We start from the raw sequence: 26,112 nt of genomic DNA, 5'->3' as shown, positions 1-26,112 counted from the left end.
TCATTTCATTTCATTTCATTTCTTTTCATTTCAATTCATGGCATTTCCACACCTCTTCATTTCATTTCATTTCATTTCATTTCATTTCATTTTATATCATTTCATTTCATGGCATTTCCACACCTCTTCATTTCATTTCTTTTCATTTCATTTCATGGGATTTCCACACCTCTTCATTTAAATACATTTCATTACATTTCATTTCATTTCATTTCATGGCATTTCCACACCTCTTCATTTCATTTCATTTCATGGCATTTCATGGCATTTCATGGCATTTCATTTCATTTCATGGCATTTCCACACCTCTTCATTTTATTTCATTTCATTTCATTTCATTTCATTTCATTTCATTCCATTTCCTTTCATTTCATTTCATTTCATTTCATTTCATTTCATGGCATTTCCACACCTCTTCATTTAAATACATTTCATTTCATTTCATTTCATTTCATTTCATTTCATGTTATTTCCACACCTCTTAATTTCATTTCATTTCATTTCATTTCATTTCATTTCATTTCATTTCATTGCATTTCATTTCATTTCATTTGTTGGCATTTCCAAACCTCTTCATTTCATTTCATTTTATTTCATGGCATTTCCACACCTCTTCATTTCGTTTCATTTCATTTCATTTCATTTCATTTCATTTCATTTCATTTCATGGCATTTCCACACCTCTTCATTTAAATACATTTCATTTCATTTCATTTCATTTCATTTCATTTCAATTCATTGCATCGCATTTCATTTCATTTCATTTCATGGCATTTCCACACCTCTTCATTTTATTTCATTTCATTTCATTTCATTTCATTTCATTTCATTTCATTTCATTTCATTTCATTGCATTTCATTTCATTTCATTTCATTTCATTTCAATGCATTTCCACACCCTTTCATTTCATTTCATTTCATTTCATTTCATTTCATTTCATTGCATTGCATTGCATTGCATTTCAGTTCATTTCATTTCATTTCATTTCAATGCATTTCCACACCTCTTCATTTCATTTCATTTCATTTCATTGCATTTCATTGCATTTCATGGCATTTCCACACCTCTTCATTTCCTTTCTTTTCATTTCATTTCATGGGATTTCCATACCTCTTCATTTAAATACATTTCATTACATTTCATTTCATGGCATTTCCACACCTCTTCATTTCATTTCATTTCAGTTCATTTCATTTCATTGCATTGCATTTCATTTCATTTCATTTCATTTCATTTCATTTGTTGGCATTTCCTAACCTCTTCATTTCATTTCATTTTATTTCATTTCTTTTCATTTCATTTCATTTCATTTCATTTCATTTCATGGCATTTCCACACCTCCTCATTTCATTTCATTTCATTTCATTTCATTTCATTTCATTTCATTTCATTTCATGGCATTTCCTCACCTCTTCATTTAAATACAATTCATTTCATTTCATTTCATTTCATTTCATTTCATTTCATGGCATTTCCACACCTCCTCATTTCATTTCATTTCATTTCATTTCATTTCATGGCATTTCCACACCTCTTCATTTAAATACATTTCATTTCATTTCATTTCGTGGCATTTCATTTCATTTCATTTCATTTCATGGCATTTCCACACCTCTTCATTTCATTTCTTTTCATTTCATTTCATGGGATTTCCATACCTCTTCATTTAAATACATTTCATTACATTTCATTTCATGGCATTTCCACACCTCTTCATTTCATTTCATTTCATTTCATTTCATTTCAATTCATTTCATTTCATTTCATTTCATTGCATTGCATTTCATTGCATTGCATTTCATTTCATTTCATTTCATTTCATTTGTTGGCATTTCCTAACCTCTTCATTGCATTTCATTTTATTTCATTTCTTTTCATTTCATTTCATTTCATTTCATGGCATTTCCACACCTCCTCATTTCATTTCATTTCATTTCATTTCATTTCATTTCATTTCATTTCATTTCATTTCATTTCATGGCATTTCCTCACCTCTTCATTTAAATACAATTCATTTCATTTCATTTCATTTCATTTCATTTCATTTCATTTCATGGCATTTCCACACCTCTTCATTTAAATACTTTTCATTTCATTTCATTTCATTTCATTTCATTTCATGGCATTTCCACACCTCTTCATTTCATTTCTTTTCATTTCATTTCATGGCATTTCCACACCTCTTCATTTCATTTCATTTCATTTCATTTCATTTCATTTCATTTCATTTCATTGCATTTCATTGCATTGCATTTCATTTCATTTCATTTCATTTCATTTCATTTCATTTCATTTCATTTCATTGCATTTCCACACCTCTTCATTTCATTTCATTTCATTACATTTCATGTCATTTCATTTCAATTCATTTCATTTCATGGCATTTCCACACCTCTTCATTTTATTTCATTTCATTTCTTCTCATTTCATTTCATTTCATTTCATTTCGTATCATTTCATTTCAATTCATTCCATTTCATTTCATTTCATTTCATTTCATTTCATTTCATGGCAATTCCACACCTCTTCATTTAAATACATTTCATTTCATTTCATTTCATTTCATTTCATTTCATTTCATGGCATTTCCACACCTCTTCATTTAAATACTTTTCATTTCATTTCATTTCATTTCATTTCATTTCATTTCATTTCATGGCATTTCCACACCTCTTCATTTCATTTCATTTCATGGCATTTGCACACCTCTTCATTTTATTTCATTTCATTTCATTTCATTTCTTTTCATTTCAATTCATGGCATTTCCACACCTCTTCATTTCATTTCATTTCTTTTCATTTCATTTCATTTCATTTCATTTCATTTCATTTCATTTCATGGCATTTCCACACCTCTTCATTTCATTTCTTTTCATTTCATTTCATGGGATTTCCACACCTCTTCATTTAAATACATTTCATTACATTTCATTTCATTTCATTTCATGGCATTTCCACACCTCTTCATTTCATTTCATTTCATGGCATTTCATGGCATTTCATGGCATTTCATGGCATTTCATGGCATTTCATGGCATTTCATGGCATTTCCACACCTCTTAATTTTATTTCATTTCATTTCATTTCATTTCATTTCATGGCATTTCCACACCTCTTCATTTCATTTCTTTTCATTTCATTTCATGGGATTTCCATACTTCTTCATTTAAAAACATTTCATTACATTTCATTTCATGGCATTTCCACACCTCTTCATTTCATTTCATTTCATTTCATTTCATTTCATTTCATTTCATTTCATTTCATGGCATTTCCACACCTCTTCATTTCATTTCATTTCATTACATTTCATTTCATTTGTTGGCATTTCCAAACCTCTTCATTTCATTTCATTTTATTTCATTTCTTTTCATTTCATTTCATTTCATTTCATTTCATTTCATGGCATTTCCACACCTCTTCATTTCATTTCATTTCATTACATTTCATGTCATTTCATTTCAATTCATTTCATTTCATGGCATTTCCACACCTCTTCATTTCATTTCATTTCATTTCATTTCATTTCATTTCATTTCATTTCATGGCATTTCCATACCTCTTCATTTTATTTCATTTCTTTTCTTTTCATTTCATTTCATTTCATTTCAATTCATTTCATTCCATTTCATTTCATTTCATTTCATTTCATTTCATTTCATTTCATTTCATGGCATTTCCTCACCTCTTCATTTAAATACATTTCATTTCATTTTATTTCATTTCATTTCATTTCATGGCATTTCCACACCTCTTCATTTCATTTCATTTCATTTCATTTCATTGCATTTCATTTCATTGCATTTCAGTTCATTTCATTTCATTTCATGGCATTTCCACACCTCTTCATTTAAATACATTTCATTACATTTCATTTCATTTCATTTCATGGCATTTCCACACCTCTTCATTTCATTTCATTTCATGGCATTTCATGGCATTTCATGGCATTTCATGGCATTTCATGGCATTTCATGGCATTACCACACCTCTTCATTTTATTTCAATTCATTTCATTTCACTTCATTTCATTCCATTTCATTTCATTTCATTTCATTTCATTTCATTTCATGGCATTTCCACACCTCTTCATTTTATTTCATTTCATTTCATTTCATTTCATTTCATTTCATTTCATTTCATGGCATTTCCACACCTCTTCATTTTATTTCATTTCATTTCTTTTCATTTCATTTCATTTCATTTCATTTCATTTCATTTCATTTCATTGCATTCCATTTCATTTCATTTCATTTCATTTCATTTCATGGCATTACCACACCTCTTCATTTAAATACATTTCATTTCATTTCATTTCATTTCATTTCATTTCATGGCATTTCCACACCTCTTCATTTCATTTCATTTCATGGCGTTTGCACACCTCTTCATTTTATTTCATTTCATTTCATTTCATTTCATTTCTTTTCATTTCAATTCATGGCATTTCCACACCTCTTCATTTCATTTCATTTCATTTCATTTCATTTCATTTCATTTCATGGAATTTCCACACCTCTTCATTTCATTTCATTTCATGGCATTTGCACACCTCTTCATTTTATTTCATTTCATTTCATTTCATTTCATTTCTTTTCATTTCAATTCATGGCATTTCCACACCTCTCCATTTCATTTCATTTCATTTCATTTCATTTCATTTCATTTCATTTCATTTCATTTCATTTCATTTCATTTCATGGCATTTCCACACCTCTTCATTTCATTTCTCTTCATTTCATTTGATGGCATTTCCACACCTCTTCATTTAAATACATTTCATTACATTTCATTTCATTTCATTTCATTTCATGGCATTTCCAGACCTCTTCATTTCATTTCATTTCATGGCATTTCATGGCATTTCATGGCATTTCATGGCATTTCATGGCATTTCCACACCTCTTAATTTTATTTCATTTCATTTCATTTCATTTCTTTTCATTTCATTTCATGGGATTTCCATACCTCTTCATTTAAATACATTTCATTACATTTCATTTCATGGCATTTCCACACCTCTTCATTTCATTTCATTTCATTTCATTTCATTTCATTTCATTTCATTTCATTTCATTTCATTGCATTGCATTTCATTTCATTTCATTTCATTTCATTTCATTTGTTGGCATTTCCAAACCTCTTCATTTCATTTCATTTTATTTCATTTCTTTTCATTTCATTTCATTTCATTTCATTTCATGGCATTTCCACACCTCCTCATTTCATTTCATTTCATTTCATTTCATTTCATTTCATTTCATTTCATTTCATTTCATGGCATTTCCACACCTCTTCATTTCATTTCATTTCATTACATTTCATGTCATTCCATTTCAATTCATTTCATTTCATGGCATTTCCACACCTCTTCATTTTATTTCATTTCATTTCATTTCATTACATTTCATTTCATTTAATGGCATTTCCACACCTCTTCATTTTATTTCATTTCTTTTCTTTTCATTTCATTTCATTTCATTTCAATTCATTTCATTCCATTTCATTTCTTTTCATTTCATTTCATGGCATTTCCACACCTCTTCATTTAAATACATTTCATTTCATTTTATTTCATTCCATTTCATTTCATGGCATTTCCACACCTCTTCATTTCATTTCATTTCATTTCATTTCATTTCATTTCATTTCATTTCATTGCATTGCATTTCATTTCATTGCATTTCAGTTCATTTCATTTCATTTCATTTCATTTCATGGCATTTCCACACCTCTTCATTTAAAAACATTTCATTACATTTCATTTCATTTCATTTCACGGCATTTCCACACCTCTTCATTTCATTTCATTTCATGGCATTTCATGGCATTTCATGGCATTTCATGGCATTTCATGGCATTTCATGGCATTTCATGGCATTACCACACCTCTTCATTTAAATACATTTCATTTCATTTCATTTCATTTCATGGCATTTCCACACCTCTTCATTTAAATACATTTCATTTCATTTCATTTCATTTCATGGCATTTCCACACCTCTTCACTTCATTTCATTTCATTTCATTTCATTTCATTTCCTTTCATTTCATTTCATTTCATGGCATTTCCACACCTCCTCATTTCATTTCATTTCATTTCATTTCATTTCATTTCATTTCATTTCATTTCATTTCATTTCATTTCATGGCATTTCCACACCTCTTCATTTTATTTTATTTCATTTCATTTCATTTCATTTCATTTCATTTCATTTCATTTCATTTCATGGCATTTCCACACCTCTTCATTTTATTTCATTTCAATTCTTTTCATTTCATTTCATTTCATTGCATTCCATTTCATTTCATTTCATTTCATGGCATTACCACACCTCTTCATTTAAATACATTTCATTTCATTTCATTTCATTTCATTTCATTTCATTTCATTTCATTTCATTTCATTTCATTTCATGGCATTTCCACACCTCTTCATTTCATTTCATTTCATGGCATTTGCACACCTCTTCATTTTATTTCATTTCATTTCATTTCATTTCTTTTCATTTCAATTCATGGCATTTCCACACCTCTTCATTTCATTTCATTTCATTTCATTTCATTTCATTTCATTTCATTTCATTTCATGGCATTTCCACACCTCTTCATTTTATTTCATTTCATTTCATTTCATTTCATTTCATTTCATTTCATTTCATTTCATTTCATGGCATTTCCACACCTATTCATTTCATTTCATTTCATTTCTTTTCTTTTCATTTCATTTCATTTCATTTCAATTCATTTCATTCCATTCCATTTCATTTCATTTCATTTCATTTCATGGCATTTCCACACCTCTTCATTTCATTTCATTTCATTTCATTTCATTGCATTTCATTTCATTGCATTTCATTTCATTTCATTTCATTTCATTTCATTTCATGGCATTTCCACACCTCTTCATTTAAATACATTTCATTACATTTCATTTCATTTCATTTCATGGCATTTCATGGCATTTCATGGCATTTCATGGCATTACCACACCTCTTCATTTTATTCCAATTCATTTCATTTCATTTCATTTCATTCCATTTCATTTCATTTCATTTCATTTCATGGCATTTCCACACCTCTTCATTTAAATACATTTCATTTCATTTCATTTCATTTCATGGCATTTCCACACCTCTTCATTTCATTTCATTTCATTTCTTTTCATTTCATTTCATTTCATTGCATTTCATTGCATTTCATTTCATTTCATTTATAGGCATTTCCAAACCTCTTCATTTCATTTCATTTTATTTCATGGCATTTCCACACCTCCTCATTTCATTTCATTTCATTTCATTTCATTTCATTTCATTTCATGGCATTTCCACACCTCTTCATTTTATTTCATTTCATTTCATTTCATTTCATTTCATTTCATGGCATTTCCACACCTCTTCATTTTATTTCATTTCATTTCTTTTCATTTCATTTCATTTCATTTCATTTCATTTCATTGCATTCCATTTCATTTCATTTCATTTCATGGCATTACCACACCTCTTCATTTAAATACATTTCATTTCATTTCATTTCATTTCATTTCATTTCATGGCATTTCCACACCTCTTCATTTCATTTCATTTCATGGCATTTGCACACCTCTTCATTTTATTTCATTTCATTTCATTTCTTTTCATTTCAATTCATGGCATTTCCACACCTCTTCATTTTATTTCATTTCATTTCATTTCATTTCATTTCATTTCATGGCATTTCCACACCTCTTCATTTTATTTCATTTCATTTCTTTTCATTTCATTTCATTTCATTTCATTTCATTTCATTTCATTTCATTTCATTTCATGGCGTTTCCACACCTCTTCATTACATTTCATTTCATTTCATTTCATGGCATTTCCACACCTCTTCATTTCATTTCATTTCATTTCATGGCATTTCATGGCATTTCATGGCATTTCATGGCATTTCCACACCTCTTCATTTCATTTCATTTCATTTCATTTCATTTCATTTCATTGCATTGCATTTCGTTTCATTTCATTTCATTTCATTTTATTTCATTTCATTTCATTTCCTTTCCTTTCATTTCATTTCATTTCATGGCATTTCCACACCTCCTCATTTCATTTCATTTCATTTCATTTCATTTCATTTCATTTCATTTCATTTCATTTCATTGCATTTCATTTCATTTCATTTCATGGCATTTCCACACCTCTTCATTTCATTTCATTTTATTTCATTTCATTTCATTTCCTTTCATTTCATTTCATTTCATTTCATGGCATTTCCACACCTCCTCATTTCATTTCATTTCATTTCATTTCATTTCATTTCATTTCATGGCATTTCCACACCTCTTCATTTTATTTTATTTCATTTCATTTCATTTCATTTCATGGCATTTCCACACCTCTTCATTTTATTTCATTTCGTTTCTTCTCATTTCATTTCATTTCATTTCATTTCATTTCATTTCATTTCATTTCATTTCAATTCATTCCATTTCATTTCATTTCATTTCATTTCATTTCATGGCAATTCCACACCTCTTCATTTAAATACATTTCATTTCATTTCATTTCATTTCATGGCATTTCCACACCTCTTCATTTAAATACTTTTCATTTCATTTCATTTCATTTCATTTCATTTCATGGCATTTCCACACCTCTTCATTTCATTTCATTTCATGGCATTTGCACACATCTTCATTTTATTTCATTTCATTTCTTTTCTTTTCATTTCATTTCAATTCATGGCATTTCCACACCTCTTCATTTCATTTCATTTCATTTCATTTCATTTCATTTCATTTCATTTCATTTCATTTCATGGCATTTCCACACCTTTTCATTTCATTTCTTTTCATTTCATTTCATGGCATTTCCACACCTCTTCATTTAAATACATTTCATTACATTTCATTTCATTTCATTTCATGGCATTTCCACACCTCCTCATTTCATTTCATTTCATTTCATTTCATTTCATTTCATTTCATTTCATTTCATTTCATGGCATTTCCACACCTCTTCATTTCATTTCATTTCATTACATTTCATGTCATTTCATTTCAATTCATTTCATTTCATTTCATGGCATTTCCACACCTCTTCATTTCATTTCATTTCATTTCATTTCATTTCATTTCATTGCATTTCATTGCATTTCATTTCATTTCATTTCATTTCATGGCATTTCCTCACCTCTTCATTTAAATACATTTCATTTCATTTCATTTCATTTCGTTTCGTTTCATTTCATTTCATTTCATGGCATTTCCACACTTCTTTAATTCTTTTCATTTCATTTTACTGCATTGCATTTTCACACCTTTTCATTTCATTTCATTTCATTTTATTTCATAGCATTTCTACACCTCTTCATTTCAATTCATTTCATTTCATTTCATGGCATTTCCACACCTCTTCATTTAAATACATTTCATTTCATTTCATTTCATTTCATTTCATTTCATTTCATTTCATTTCATGACTTTTCCACACCTCTTCATTTAAATACATTTCATTTCATTTCATTTCATTTCATGGCATTTCATTTCATTTCATTTGTTGGCATTTCCAAACCTTTTCATTTCATTTCATTTTATGTTATTTTATTTCATTTTATTTCATTTCGTTTCATTTCATGGCATTTCCACCCCTCTTCATTTCATTTCATTTCATTTCATTTCATTTCATTTCATTTCATTTCATTTCATTTCTTTGAATTTCATAGCATTTCATTTCATTTTATTACTTGGCATTTCCAAAACTCTTCATTCCATTTCATTTCTTTTCTTTTCATTACATTGTCTTTCATTGCATTTCATTTCATTGGATTTCTTTTCATTTCATGGCATTTCCACACCTCTTCCTTTCATTTCATTTCATTTCATTTCATTTGTTGGCATTTCCACACCTCTTCATTTCATTTCATTTCATTTCATTTCATTTCATTTCATTTCATTTCATTTCATTTCATTGCATTTCATTTCAATTCATTTCATTTCATTTCATGGCGTTTCCACACATCTTCATTTCATTTCATTTCATTTCATTTCATTTCACTTCATTTCATTTCATGGCATTTCCACACCTCTTCATTTAAATACATTTCATTTCTTTTCATTTCATTTCATTTCATTTCATTTCATTTCATTTCATTTCATTTCATTTCATTTCATGGCATTTCCACACCTCTTCATTTAAATACATTTCATTTCATTTCATTTCATTTCATTTCATTTCATTTCATTTCATGGCATTTCCACACCTCTTCATTTAAATACATTTCATTTCATTTCATTTCATTTCATTTCATTTCATTGCATTTCATTGCATTTCATTTCATTTCATTTGTTGGCATTTCTAAACCTCTTCATTTCATTTCATTTTATTTTATTTCATTTCATTTCATTTCATTTCATTTCATGGCGTTTCCACACCTCTTCATTTCATTTCATTTCATTTCATTTCATTTCATTTCATTTCATTTCATGGCATTTCCACACCTCTTCATTTAAATACATTTCATTTCATTTCATTTCATTTCATTTCATTTCATTTCATTTCATTTCATGGCATTTCCACACCTCTTCATTTAAATACATTTCATTTCATTTCATTTCGTGGCATTTCATTTCATTTCATTTCATGGCATTTCCACACCTCTTCATTTCATTTCTTTTCATTTCATTTCATGGGATTTCCATACCTCTTCATTTAAATACATTTCATTACATTTCATTTCATGGCATTTCCACACCTCTTCATTTCATTTCATTTCATTTCATTTCATTGCATTGCATTTCATTGCATTGCATTTCATTTCATTTCATTTCATTTCATTTCATTTGTTGGCATTTCCTAACCTCTTCATTGCATTTCATTTTATTTCATTTCTTTTCATTTCATTTCATTTCATTTCATTTCATGGCATTTCCACACCTCCTCATTTCATTTCATTTCATTTCATTTCATTTCATTTCATTTCATTTCATTTCATTTCATTTCATGGCATTTCCTCCCCTCTTCATTTAAATACAATTCATTTCATTTCATTTCATTTCATTTCATTTCATTTCATTTCATTTCATGGCATTTCCACACCTCTTCATTTCATTTCATTTCATTTCATTTCATTTCATTTCATTTCATGGCATTTCCACACCTCTTCATTTCATTTCTTTTCATTTCATTTCATGGCATTTCCACACCTCTTCATTTCATTTCATTTCATTTCATTTCATTTCATTTCATTTCATTTCATTTCATTTCATTTCATTGCATTTCATTGCATTTCATTTCATTTCATTTCATTTCATTTCATTGCATTTCCACACCTCTTCATTTCATTTCATTTCATTACATTTCATGTCATTTCATTTCAATTCATTTCATTTCATGGCATTTCCACACCTCTTAATTTTATTTTATTTCATTTCATTTCATTTCATTTCATTTCATTTCATTTCATTTCATTTCATTTCATGGCATTTCCACACCTCTTCATTTTATTTCATTTCATTTCTTCTCATTTCATTTCATTTCATTTCATTTCATTTCATTTCAATTCATTCCATTTCATTTCATTTCATTTCATTTCATTTCATTTCATTTCATTTCAATTCATTCCATTTCATTTCATTTCATTTCATTTCATTTCATTTCATTTCATTTCATGGCAATTCCACACCTCTTCATTTAAATACTTTTCATTTCATTTCATTTCATTTCATTTCATTTCATGGCATTTGCACACCTCTTCATTTTATTTCATTTCATTTCATTTCATTTCATTTCTTTTCATTTCAATTCATGGCATTTCCACACCTCTTCATTTCATTTCATTTCATTTCATTTCATTTCATTTCATTTCATTTCATTTCATTTCATTTCATTTCATTTCATTTCATGGCATTTCCACACCTCTTCATTTAAATACATTTCATTACATTTCATTTCATTTCATTTCATGGCATTTTCACACCTCTTCATTTCATTTCATTTCATGGCATTTCATGGCATTTCATGGCATTTCATGGCATTTCATGGCATTTCATGGCATTTCCACACCTCTTAATTTTATTTCATTTCATTTCATTTCATTTCATGGCATTTCCACACCTCTTCATTTCATTTCTTTTCATTTCATTTCATGGGATTTCCATACCTCTTCATTTAAATACATTTCATTACATTTCATTTCATGGCATTTCCACACCTCTTCATTTCATTTCATTTCATTTCATTTCATTTCATTTCATTTCATTTCATTTCATTGCATTGCATTGCATTGCATTTCATTTCATTTCATTTCATTTCATTTCATTTCATGGCATTTCCACACCTCCTCATTTCATTTCATTTCATTTCATTTCATTTCATTTCATTTCATGGCATTTCCACACCTCTTCATTTCATTTCATTTCATTACATTTCATGTCATTTCATTTCAATTCATTTCATTTCATGGCATTTCCACACCTCTTCATTTCATTTCATTTCATTTCATTTCATTTCATTTCATTTCATTTCATTTCATTTCATGGCATTTCCACACCTCTTCATTTTATTTCATTTCCTTTCTTTTCATTTCATTTCATTTCATTTCAATTCATTTCATTCCATTTCATTTCATTTCATTTCATTTCATTTCATGGCATTTCCACACCTCTTCATTTAAATACATTTCATTTCATTTTATTTCATTTCATTTCATTTCATGGCATTTCCACACCTCTTCATTTCATTTCATTTCATTTCATTTCATTGCATTTCATTTCATTGCATTTCAGTTCATTTCATTTCATTTCATGGCATTTCCACACCTCTTCATTTAAATACATTTCATTACATTTCATTTCATTTCATTTCATGGCATTTCATGGCATTTCATGGCATTTCATGGCATTTCATGGCATTTCATGGCATTACCACACCTCTTCATTTTATTTCAATTCATTTCATTTCATTTCATTTCATTCCATTTCATTTCATTTCATTTCATTTCATTTCATTTCATTTCATGGCATTTCCACACCTCTTCATTTTATTTCATTTCATTTCATTTCATTTCATTTCATTTCATTTCATTTCATGGCATTTCCACACCTCTTCATTTCATTTCATTTCATTTCATTTCATTTCATTTCATTTCATTTCATTTCATTTCATATCATTTCATTTCATTGCATTTCATTTCATTTCATTTCATTTCATTTCGTGGCATTTCCACACCTCTTCATTTCATTTCATTACATTTCATTTCATTTCATTTCATTTCATTGCATTTCATTGCATTTCATTTCATTGCATTTCAGTTCATTTCATTTCATTTCATTTCATTTCATGGCATTTCCACACCTCTACATTTAAATACATTTCATTACATTTCATTTCATTTCATTTCATGGCATTTCCACACCTCTTCATTTTATTTCATTTCATTTCATTTCATTTCATTTCATTTCTTTTCATTTCAGTTCATGGCATTTCCACACCTCTTCATTTCATTTCATTTCATTTCATTTCATTTCATTTCATTTCATTTCATGGCATTTCCACACCTCTTCATTTCATTTCTTTTCATTTCATTTCATGGGATTTCCATACCTCTTCATTTAAAAACATTTCATTACATTTCATTTCATGGCATTTCCACACCTCTTCATTACATTTCATTTCATTTCATTTCATTTCATTTCATTTCATTGCATTGCATTTCATTTCATTTAATTTCATTTCATTTGTTGGCATTTCCAAACCTCTTCATTTCATTTCATTTTATTTCATTTCTTTTCATTTCATTTCATTTCATTTCATTTCATGGCATTTCCACACCTCCTCATTTCATTTCATTTCATTTCATTTCATTTCATTTCATTTCATTTCATTTCATGGCATTTCCACACCTCTTCATTTCATTTCATTTCATTACATTTCATGTCATTTCATTTCAATTCATTTCATTTCATGGCATTTCCACACCTCTTCATTTCATTTCATTTCATTTCATTTCATTTCATTTCATTTCATTTCATTTCATTTCATGGCATTTCCACACCTCTTCATTTTATTTCATTTCTTTTCTTTTCATTTCATTTCATTTCATTTCAATTCATTTCATTTCATTTCATTTTATTTCATTTCATTTCATTTCATGGCATTTCCACACCTCTTCATTTCATTTCATTTCATTTCATTTCATTGCATTTCATTTCATTGCATTTCAGTTCATTTCATTTCATTTCATGGCATTTCCACACCTCTTCATTTAAATACATTTCATTACATTTCATTTCATTTCATTTCATGGCATTTCATGGCATTTCATGGCATTTCATGGCATTACCACACCTCTTCATTTTATTTCAATTCATTTCATTTCATTTCATTTCATTCCATTTCATTTCATTTCATTTCATTTCATTTCATTTCATGGCATTTCCACACCTCTTCATTTTATTTCATTTCATTTCATTTCATTTCATTTCATTTCATTTCATTTCATTTCATGGCATTTCCACACCTCTTCATTTTATTTCATTTCATTTCTTTTCATTTCATTTCATTTCATTTCATTTCATTTCATTTAATTGCATTCCATTTCATTTCATTTCATTTCATTTCATTTCATTTCATTTCATGGCATTTCCACACCTCTTCATTTTATTTCATTTCATTTCTTCTCATTTCATTTCATTTCATTTCATTTCATTTCAATTCATTCCATTTCATTTCATTTCATTTCATTTCATTTCATTTCATTTCATTTCATTTCAATTCATTCCATTTCATTTCATTTCATTTCATTTCATTTCATTTCATTTCATGGCAATTCCACACCTCTTCATTTAAATACTTTTCATTTCATTTCATTTCATTTCATTTCATTTCATTTCATTTCATGGCATTTGCACACCTCTTCATTTTATTTCATTTCATTTCATTTCATTTCATTTCTTTTCATTTCAATTCATGGCATTTCCACACCTCTTCATTTCATTTCATTTCATTTCATTTCATTTCATTTCATTTCATTTCATTTCATGGCATTTCCACACCTCTTCATTTAAATACATTTCATTACATTTCATTTCATTTCATTTCATGGCATTTTCACACCTCTTCATTTCATTTCATTTCATGGCATTTCATGGCATTTCATGGCATTTCATGGCATTTCATGGCATTTCATGGCATTTCCACACCTCTTAATTTTATTTCATTTCATTTCATTTCATTTCATGGCATTTCCACACCTCTTCATTTCATTTCTTTTCATTTCATTTCCTGGGATTTCCATACCTCTTCATTTAAATACATTTCATTACATTTCATTTCATGGCATTTCCACACCTCTTCATTTCATTTCATTTCATTTCATTTCATTTCATTTCATTGCATTGCATTGCATTGCATTTCATTTCATTTCATTTCATTTCATTTCATGGCATTTCCACACCTCCTCATTTCATTTCATTTCATTTCATTTCATTTCATTTCATTTCATTTCATTTCATGGCATTTCCACACCTCTTCATTTCATTTCATTTCATTACATTTCATGTCATTTCATTTCAATTCATTTCATTTCATGGCATTTCCACACCTCTTCATTTCATTTCATTTCATTTCATTTCATTTCATTTCATTTCATGGCATTTCCACACCTCTTCATTTAAATACATTTCATTTCATTTTATTTCATTTCATTTCATTTCATGGCATTTCCACACCTCTTCATTTCATTTCATTTCATTTCATTTCATTGCATTTCATTTCATTGCATTTCAGTTCATTTCATTTCATTTCATGGCATTTCCACACCTCTTCATTTAAATACATTTCATTACATTTCATTTCATTTCATTTCATGGCATTTCATGGCATTTCATGGCATTTCATGGCATTTCATGGCATTTCATGGCATTACCACACCTCTTCATTTTATTTCAATTCATTTCATTTCATTTCATTTCATTCCATTTCATTTCATTTCATTTCATTTCATTTCATTTCATTTCATGGCATTTCCACACCTCTTCATTTTATTTCATTTCATTTCTTTTCATTTCATTTCATTGCATTCCATTTAATTTCATTTCATTTCATTTCATGGCATTACCACACCTCTTCATTTAAATACATTTCATTTCATTTCATTTCATTTCATTTCATGGCATTTCCACACCTCTTCATTTCATTTCATTTCATTTCATTTCATTTCATTTCATTTCATATCATTTCATTTCATTTCATTTCATTTCATTTCATTTCATGGCATTTCCACACCTCTTCATTTCATTTCATTTCATTTCATTTCATTTCATTTCATTTCATTTCATATCATTTCATTTCATTGCATTTCATTTCATTTCATTTCATTTCATTTCGTGGCATTTCCACACCTCTTCATTTCATTTCATTACATTTCATTTCATTTCATTTCATTTCATTGCATTTCATTGCATTTCATTTCATTGCATTTCAGTTCATTTCATTTCATTTCATTTCATTTCATGGCATTTCCACACCTCTACATTTAAATACATTTCATTACATTTCATTTCATTTCATTTCATGGCATTTCCACACCTCTTCATTTTATTTCATTTCATTTCATTTCATTTCATTTCATTTCTTTTCATTTCAGTTCATGGCATTTCCACACCTCTTCATTTCATTTCATTTCATTTCATTTCATTTCATTTCATTTCATTTCATTTCATTTCATGGCATTTCCACACCTCTTCATTTCATTTCTTTTCATTTCATTTCATGGGATTTCCATACCTCTTCATTTAAAAACATTTCATTACATTTCATTTCATGGCATTTCCACACCTCTTCATTACATTTCATTTCATTTCATTTCATTTCATTTCATTTCATTTCATTGCATTGCATTTCATTTCATTTAATTTCATTTCATTTGTTGGCATTTCCAAACCTCTTCATTTCATTTCATTTTATTTCATTTCTTTTCATTTCATTTCATTTCATTTCATTTCATGGCATTTCCACACCTCCTCATTTCATTTCATTTCATTTCATTTCATTTCATTTCATTTCATTTCATTTCATTTCATTTCATGGCATTTCCACACCTCTTCATTTCATTTCATTTCATTACATTTCATGTCATTTCATTTCAATTCATTTCATTTCATGGCATTTCCACACCTCTTCATTTCATTTCATTTCATTTCATTTCATTTCATGGCATTTCCACACCTCTTCATTTTATTTCATTTCTTTTCTTTTCATTTCATTTCATTTCATTTCAATTCATTTCATTTCATTTCATTTTATTTCATTTCATTTCATTTCATGGCATTTCCACACCTCTTCATTTCATTTCATTTCATTTCATTTCATTGCATTTCATTTCATTGCATTTCAGTTCATTTCATTTCATTTCATGGCATTTCCACACCTCTTCATTTAAATACATTTCATTACATTTCATTTCATTTCATTTCATGGCATTTCCACACCTCTTCATTTTATTTCATTTCATTTCATTTCATTTCATTTCATTTCATGGCATTTCCACACCTCTTCATTTTATTTCATTTCATTTCTTTTCATTTCATTTCATTTCATTTCATTTCATTTCATTTCATTTCATTGCATTCCATTTCATTTCATTTCATTTCATTTCATGGCATTACCACACCTCTTCATTTAAATACATTTCATTTCATTTCATTTCATTTCATTTCATGGCATTTCCACACCTCTTCATTTCATTTCATTTCATTTCATTTCATTTCATTTCATTTCATTTCATTTCATATCATTTCATTTCATTTCATTTCATTTCATTTCATGGCATTTCCACACCTCTTCATTTCATTTCATTTCATTTCATTTCATTTCATTTCATTTCATTTCATGGCATTTCCACACCTCTTCATTTCATATCATTTCATTTCATTGCATTTCATTTCATTTCATTTCATTTCATTTCATTACATTTCATTTCCACACCTGTTAATTTTATTTCATTTCGTTTCTTTTCATTTCATTTCATTTCATTTCATTTCATTTCATTTCATTTCATTTCATTGCGTTTCATTTCATTGCATTTCAGTTCATTTCATTTCATTTCATTTCATTTCATGGCATTTCCACACCTCTACATTTAAATACATTTCATTTCATTTCATTTCATTTCATTTCATGGCATTTCCACACCTCTTCATTTTATTTCATTTCATTTCATTTCATTTCATTTCATTTCTTTTCATTTCAGTTCATGGCATTTCCACACCTCTTCATTTCATTTCATTTCATTTCATTTCATTTCATTTCATTTCATTTCATTTCATTTCATTGCATTGCATTTCATTTCATTTAATTTCATTTCATTTGTTGGCATTTCCAAACCTCTTCATTTCATTTCATTTTATTTCATTTCTTTTCATTTCATTTCATTTCATTTCATTTCCTTTCAATTCATGGCATTTCCACACCTCCTCATTTCATTTCATTTCATTTCATTTCATTTCATTTCATTTCATGGCATTTCCACACCTCTTCATTTCATTTCATTTCATTACATTTCATGTCATTTCATTTCAATTCATTTCATTTCATGGCATTTCCACACCTCTTCATTTTATTTCATTTCATTTCATTTCATTTCATTTCATTTCATGGCATTTCCACACCTCTTCATTTAAATACATTTCATTTCATTTCATTTCATTTCATTTCATTTCATGGCATTTGCACACCTCTTCATTTTATTTCATTTCATTTCATTTCATTTCATTGCATTTCATTGCATTTCATTTCATTTCATTTCATTTGATGGCATTTCCACACCTCTTCATTTCATTTCATTTCATTTCATTTCTTTTCTTTTCATTTCATTTCATTTCATTTCATTTCATTTCATTTCATTTCATTTCATGGCATTTCCACACCTCTTCATTTCATTTCATTTCATGGCATTTCCACACCTCTTCATTTTATTTCATTTCATTTTATTTCATTTCATTTCATTTCCTTTCATTTCATTTCATTTCATGGCATTTCCACACCTCCTCATTTCATTTCATTTCATTTCATTTCATTTCATTTCAATTCATTTCATTTCATGGCATTTCCACACCTCTTCATTTTATTTTATTTCATTTCATTTCATTTCATTTCATTTCATTTCATTTCATTTCATTTCATTTCATGGCATTTCCACACCTCTTCATTTTATTTCTTTTCATTTCTTCTCATTTCATTTCATTTCATTTCATTTCAATTCATTCCATTTCATTTCATTTCATTTCATTTCATTTCATTTCATGGCATTTCCACACCTCTTCATTTTATTTTATTTCATTTCATTTCATTTCATTTCATGGCATTTCCACACCTCTTCATTTCATTTCATTTCATTTCAATTCATTCCATTTCATTTCATTTCATTTCATTTCATTTCATGGCAATTCCACACCTCTTCATTTAAATACATTTCATTTCATTTCATTTCATTTCATGGCATTTCCACACCTCTTCATTTAAATACTTTTCATTTCATTTCATTTCATTTCATTTCATTTCATGGCATTTCCACACCTCTTCATTTCATTTCATTTCATGGCATTTGCACACCTCTTCATTTTATTTCATTTCATTTCTTTTCTTTTCTTTTCATTTCAATTCATGGCATTTCCACACCTCTTCATTTCATTTCATTTCATTTCATTTCATTTCATTTCATTTCATTTCATGGCATTTCCACACCTTTTCATTTCATTTCTTTTCATTTCATTTCATGGGATTTCCACACCTCTTCATTTAAATACATTTCATTACATTTCATTTCATTTCATTTCATGGCATTTCCACACCTCCTCATTTCATTTCATTTCATTTCATTTCATTTCATTTCATTTCATTTCATTTCATGGCATTTCCACACCTCTTCATTTCATTTCATTTCATTACATTTCATGTCATTTCATTTCAATTCATTTCATTTCATTTCATGGCATTTCCACACCTCTTCATTTAAATACATTTCATTTCATTTCATTTCATTTCATTTCATTTCATTTCATTTCATTTCATGGCATTTCCACACTTTTTCATTTAAATACATTTCATTTCATTTCATTTCATTTCATTTCATTTCATGGCATTTGCACACCTCTTCATTTTATTTCATTTCATTTCATTTCATTTCATTTCTTTTCATTTCAATTCATGGCATTTCCACATGTCAACGGTTTACGGGCAGGTTCGGCCCGGTTCCGTGACGATTGGTGCGGGGGACCCACGGACCCACGCCCCAGGAAAGGGGAAGGGGGAAAGGGAGAAGGGAAAAGGGAGATGGGCCTAGGAACAAAACAGCGGCAACGATCTGTTTGAGCCGCAACATCCCTGTCTCAAATATCTACTTAAGTTCTCAGGATCTTGCAGGTGTTCAGGAGAAAAGTTCCATGACACCGGTGATGCCCATTTCTCTAAAGTCTCTCCTAAGTCCCTCCAAACTCCCTGCCAGTCAGTATTCTCTGGCTCTAGGGAGGGTTTTCTCAAAATATTATAAATACAAATACTGAGTAAAAGTACATTCAGGGAGACTGACACCACAATCATTACAAGCATTGGATGGGCGTTCAGAAAATGCATAATGAATTCAAAGGAGTGGCCAGGAGTCTGTTTAAAAATCACAAGTTCCATAGAGTTAGCAACTTCATCTGGAGTTACTCCCTCTGGAACTGAATGCCACATCATATACAGAAGCCAGATAGGTATGTCCATCAGTGTTTTTAGTTTATCATATAGAGACCAAGCTCCGTGGATCAGACTGGCAAACTTAATTAAGTCCCAGTACGTTCTGAGCATTACAAGGGAAAAACCGATGAAATGCAGTCCCTTTAAGACCAGTTTAAAAAGAGAAAGCATTTTTTTTTTTTTTCTTTTCTAAAACTAGCTGGCAGTACCCAAAAAGTTTACAAATATCCCAGGACAACTGGCAGTACGCCCAGACTTCAAGGTCGTGTTTTGCCGTACAGCACCTGCAGTACAGATAAGCCTGCTAACGAGAGACAGAGATTCACTCTAAAAGTATGTCTCTGCTCGGCTAAGGCAGATGGTTTTGCCCCACGTTGGGCGCCAAAAATGTCAACGGTTTACGGGCAGGTTCGGCCCGGTTCCGTGACGATTGGTGCGGGGGACCCACGGACCCACGCCCCAGGAAAGGGGAAGGGGGAAAGGGAGAAGGGAAAAGGGAGATGGGCCTAAGAACAAAACAGCGGCAACGATCTGAGGAGGAAAGCTGATTTACTAAATAAGATATCAGAAAGCAAAATAACACAATATAATACAATATAATTGGAATTAAAGCTAATAAATCAAATAAAATGAGCAAGAGAGAGTGTCCGATAAACCGAAGGCCTTACGCTAACGCTGAAGGCGGACGGCAGCGAGCACCCACTGCTGAGTCGATCCCAAAGGAAAGAGAATGTCCCGTGACCGCAGACAGTTTTTATCTTTCCCTCTGAGCGTAAACACGTAAGAACGCACAGCATCGCAAAGTCCTCTGGGGAATGGAGTTCTTCTTCTCTTCTGAGACAGGTATACCTGGAACTATCGATGATCCATGGAGCTGGAACATTAACTCTTTAACACTAAATACACTACATGATGTTATGATGTGGAATACCAGTACCAAAAATCATAAAACCATGACACCACACCTCTTCATTTCATTTCATTTCATTTCATTTCATTCCATTTCATTTCATTTCATTTCATTTCATTTCATTTCATTTCATGGCATTTCCACACCTATTAATTTCATTTCATTTCATTACATTTCATGTCATTTCAATTCATTTCATTTCATTTCATTTCATTTCATATCATTTCATTTCATGGCATTTCCAAACCTCTACATTACATTGCATTTCATTTCATTTCATTTCATTTCATTTCATTGCATTTCATTGCATTTCATTGCATTTCATTTCATTTCATGGCATTTCCACACCTCTTCATTTCATTTCATTTCTACATTTCATTTCATTTCATTTCATTTCATTCATTTCATTTCATTTCATTTCATTTCATTTCATTTCATGGCATTTCCACACCTCTTCATTTAAATACATTTCATTTCATTTCATTTCATTTCATTTCTTGGCATTTCCACACCTCTTCATTTCATTTCATTTCATGGCATTTCCACACCTCTTCATTTTATTTCATTTCATTTCATTTCATTTCATTTCTTTTCATTTCAATTCATGGCATTTCCACACCTCTTCATTTCATTTCATTTCATTTCATTTCATTTCATTTCATTTCATTTTATATCATTTCTTTTCATTTCAGTTCATGGCATTTCCACACCTCTTCATTTCATTTCATTTCATTTCATTTCATTTCATTTCATTGCATTTCATTGCATTTCATTTCATTTCATTTCATTTGATGGCATTTCCACACCTCTTCATTTCATTTCATTTCATTTCATTTCTTTTCTTTTCATTTCATTTCATTTCATTTCATTTCATTTCATTTCATGGCATTTCCTCACCTCTTCATTTAAATACAATTCATTTCATTTCATTTCATTTCATTTCATTTCATGGCATTTCCACACCTCTTCATTTCATTTCATTTCATGGCATTTCCACACCTCTTCATTTTATTTCATTTCATTTCATTTCATTTCATTTCTTTTCATTTCAATTCATGGCTTTTCCACACCTCTTCATTTCATTTCATTTCATTTCATTTCATTTCATTTCATTTCATTTCATTTCATGGCATTTCCACACCTCCTCATTTCATTTCATTTCATTTCATTTCATTTCAATTCATTTCATTTCATGGCATTTCCACACCTCTTCATTTTATTTTATTTCATTTCATTTCATTTCATTTCATGGCATTTCCACACCTCTTCATTTTATTTCATTTCGTTTCTTCTCATTTCATTTCATTTCATTTCATTTCATTTCATTTCATTTCATTTCATTTCAATTCATTCCATTTCATTTCATTTCATTTCATTTCATTTCATGGCAATTCCACACCTCTTCATTTAAATACATTTCATTTCATTTCATTTCATTTCATGGCATTTCCACACCTCTTCATTTAAATACTTTTCATTTCATTTCATTTCATTTCATTTCATTTCATGGCATTTCCACACCTCTTCATTTCATTTCATTTCATGGCATTTGCACACCTCTTCATTTTATTTCATTTCATTTCTTTTCATTTCATTTCATTTCTTTTCATTTCAGTTCATGGCATTTCCACACCTCTTCATTTCATTTCATTTCATTTCATTTCATTTCATTTCATTTCATTGCGTTTCATTTCATTGCATTTCAGTTCATTTCATTTCATTTCATTTCATTTCATGGCATTTCCACACCTCTACATTTAAATACATTTCATTACATTTCATTTCATTTCATTTCATGGCATTTCCACACCTCTTCATTTTATTTCATTTCATTTCATTTCATTTCATTTCATTTCATTTCTTTTCATTTCAGTTCATGGCATTTCCACACCTCTTCATTTCATTTCATTTCATTTCATTTCATTTCATTTCATTTCATTGCATTGCATTTCATTTCATTTAATTTCATTTCATTTGTTGGCATTTCCAAACCTCTTCATTTCATTTCATTTTATTTCATTTCTTTTCATTTCATTTCATTTCATTTCATTTCCTTTCATTTCATGGCATTTCCACACCTCCTCATTTCATTTCATTTCATTTCATTTCATTTCATTTCATTTCATTTCATTTCATGGCATTTCCACACCTCTTCATTTCATTTCATTTCATTACATTTCATGTCATTTCATTTCAATTCATTTCATTTCATGGCATTTCCACACCTCTTCATTTTATTTCATTTCATTTCATTTCATTTCATTTCATTTCATGGCATTTCCACACCTCTTCATTTAAATACATTTCATTTCATTTCATTTCATTTCATTTCATTTCATGGCATTTCCACACCTCTTCATTTCATTTCATTTCATTTCATTTCATTTCATTTCATTGCATTTCATTGCATTTCATTTCATTTCATTTCATTTGATGGCATTTCCACACCTCTTCATTTCATTTCATTTCATTTCATTTCTTTTCTTTTCATTTCATTTCATTTCATTTCATTTCATTTCATTTCATGGCATTTCCTCACCTCTTCATTTAAATACAATTCATTTCATTTCATTTCATTTCATTTCATTTCATGGCATTTCCACACCTCTTCATTTCATTTCATTTCATGGCATTTCCACACCTCTTCATTTTATTTCATTTCATTTCATTTCATTTCATTTCATTTCTTTTCATTTCAATTCATGGCTTTTCCACACCTCTTCATTTCATTTCATTTCATTTCATTTCATTTCATTTCATTTCATTTCATTTCATTTCATGGCATTTCCACACCTCCTCATTTCATTTCATTTCATTTCATTTCATTTCATTTCAATTCATTTCATTTCATGGCATTTCCACACCTCTTCATTTTATTTTATTTCATTTCATTTCATTTCATTTCATGGCATTTCCACACCTCTTCATTTTATTTCATTTCGTTTCTTCTCATTTCATTTCATTTCATTTCATTTCATTTCATTTCATTTCAATTCATTCCATTTCATTTCATTTCATTTCATTTCATTTCATGGCAATTCCACACCTCTTCATTTAAATACATTTCATTTCATTTCATTTCATTTCATGGCATTTCCACACCTCTTCATTTAAATACTTTTCATTTCATTTCATTTCATTTCATTTCATTTCATGGCATTTCCACACCTCTTCATTTCATTTCATTTCATGGCATTTGCACACCTCTTCATTTTATTTCATTTCATTTCTTTTCTTTTCTTTTCATTTCAATTCATGGCATTTCCACACCTCTTCATTTCATTTCATTTCATTTCATTTCATTTCATTTCATTTCATTTCATTTCATGGCATTTCCACACCTTTTCATTTCATTTCTTTTCATTTCATTTCATGGCATTTCCACACCTCTTCATTTAAATACATTTCATTACATTTCATTTCATTTCATTTCATGGCATTTCCACACCTCCTCATTTCATTTCATTTCATTTCATTTCATTTCATTTCATTTCATTTCATTTCATGGCATTTCCACACCTCTTCATTTCATTTCATTTCATTACATTTCATGTCATTTCATTTCAATTCATTTCATTTCATTTCATGGCATTTCCACACCTCTTCATTTCATTTCATTTCATTTCATTTCATTTCATTTCATTTCATTTCATTGCATTTCATTGCATTTCATTTCATTTCATTTCATTTCATGGCATTTCCTCACCTCTTCATTTAAATACATTTCATTTCATTTCATTTCATTTCATTTCATTTCATTTCATTTCATTTCATTTCATTTCATGGCATTTCCACACTTTTTCATTTAAATACATTTCATTTCATTTCATTTCATTTCATTTCATTTCATTTCATTTCATTTCATGGCATTTGCACACCTCTTCATTTTATTTCATTTCATTTCATTTCATTTCTTTTCATTTCAATTCATGGCATTTCCACATGTCAACGGTTTACGGGCAGGTTCGGCCCGGTTCCGTGACGATTGGTGCGGGGGACCCACGGACCCACGCCCCAGGAAAGGGGAAGGGGGAAAGGGAGAAGGGAAAAGGGAGATGGGCCTAGGAACAAAACAGCGGCAACGATCTGTTTGAGCCGCAACATCCCTGTCTCAAATATCTACTTAAGTTCTCAGGATCTTGCAGGTGTTCAGGAGAAAAGTTCCATGACACCGGTGATGCCCATTTCTCTAAAGTCTCTCCTAAGTCCCTCCAAACTCCCTGCCAGTCAGTATTCTCTGGCTCTAGGGAGGGTTTTCTCAAAATATTATAAATACAAATACTGAGTAAAAGTACATTCAGGGAGACTGACACCACAATCATAACAAGCATTGGATGGGCGTTCAGAAAATGCATAATGAATTCAAAGGAGTGGCCAGGAGTCTGTTTAAAAATCACAAGTTCCATAGAGTTAGCAACTTCATCTGGAGTTACTCCCTCTGGAACTGAATGCCACATCATATACAGAAGCCAGATAGGTATGTC

Source organism: Cyrtonyx montezumae, unplaced genomic scaffold, assembly GCF_038088225.1.
Source record: "Cyrtonyx montezumae isolate F1298 unplaced genomic scaffold, pur_monq_1.0 scaffold_27, whole genome shotgun sequence".
Lineage (NCBI taxonomy): Eukaryota > Metazoa > Chordata > Aves > Galliformes > Odontophoridae > Cyrtonyx > Cyrtonyx montezumae.
This window is presented reverse-complemented; position numbering follows the sequence as displayed.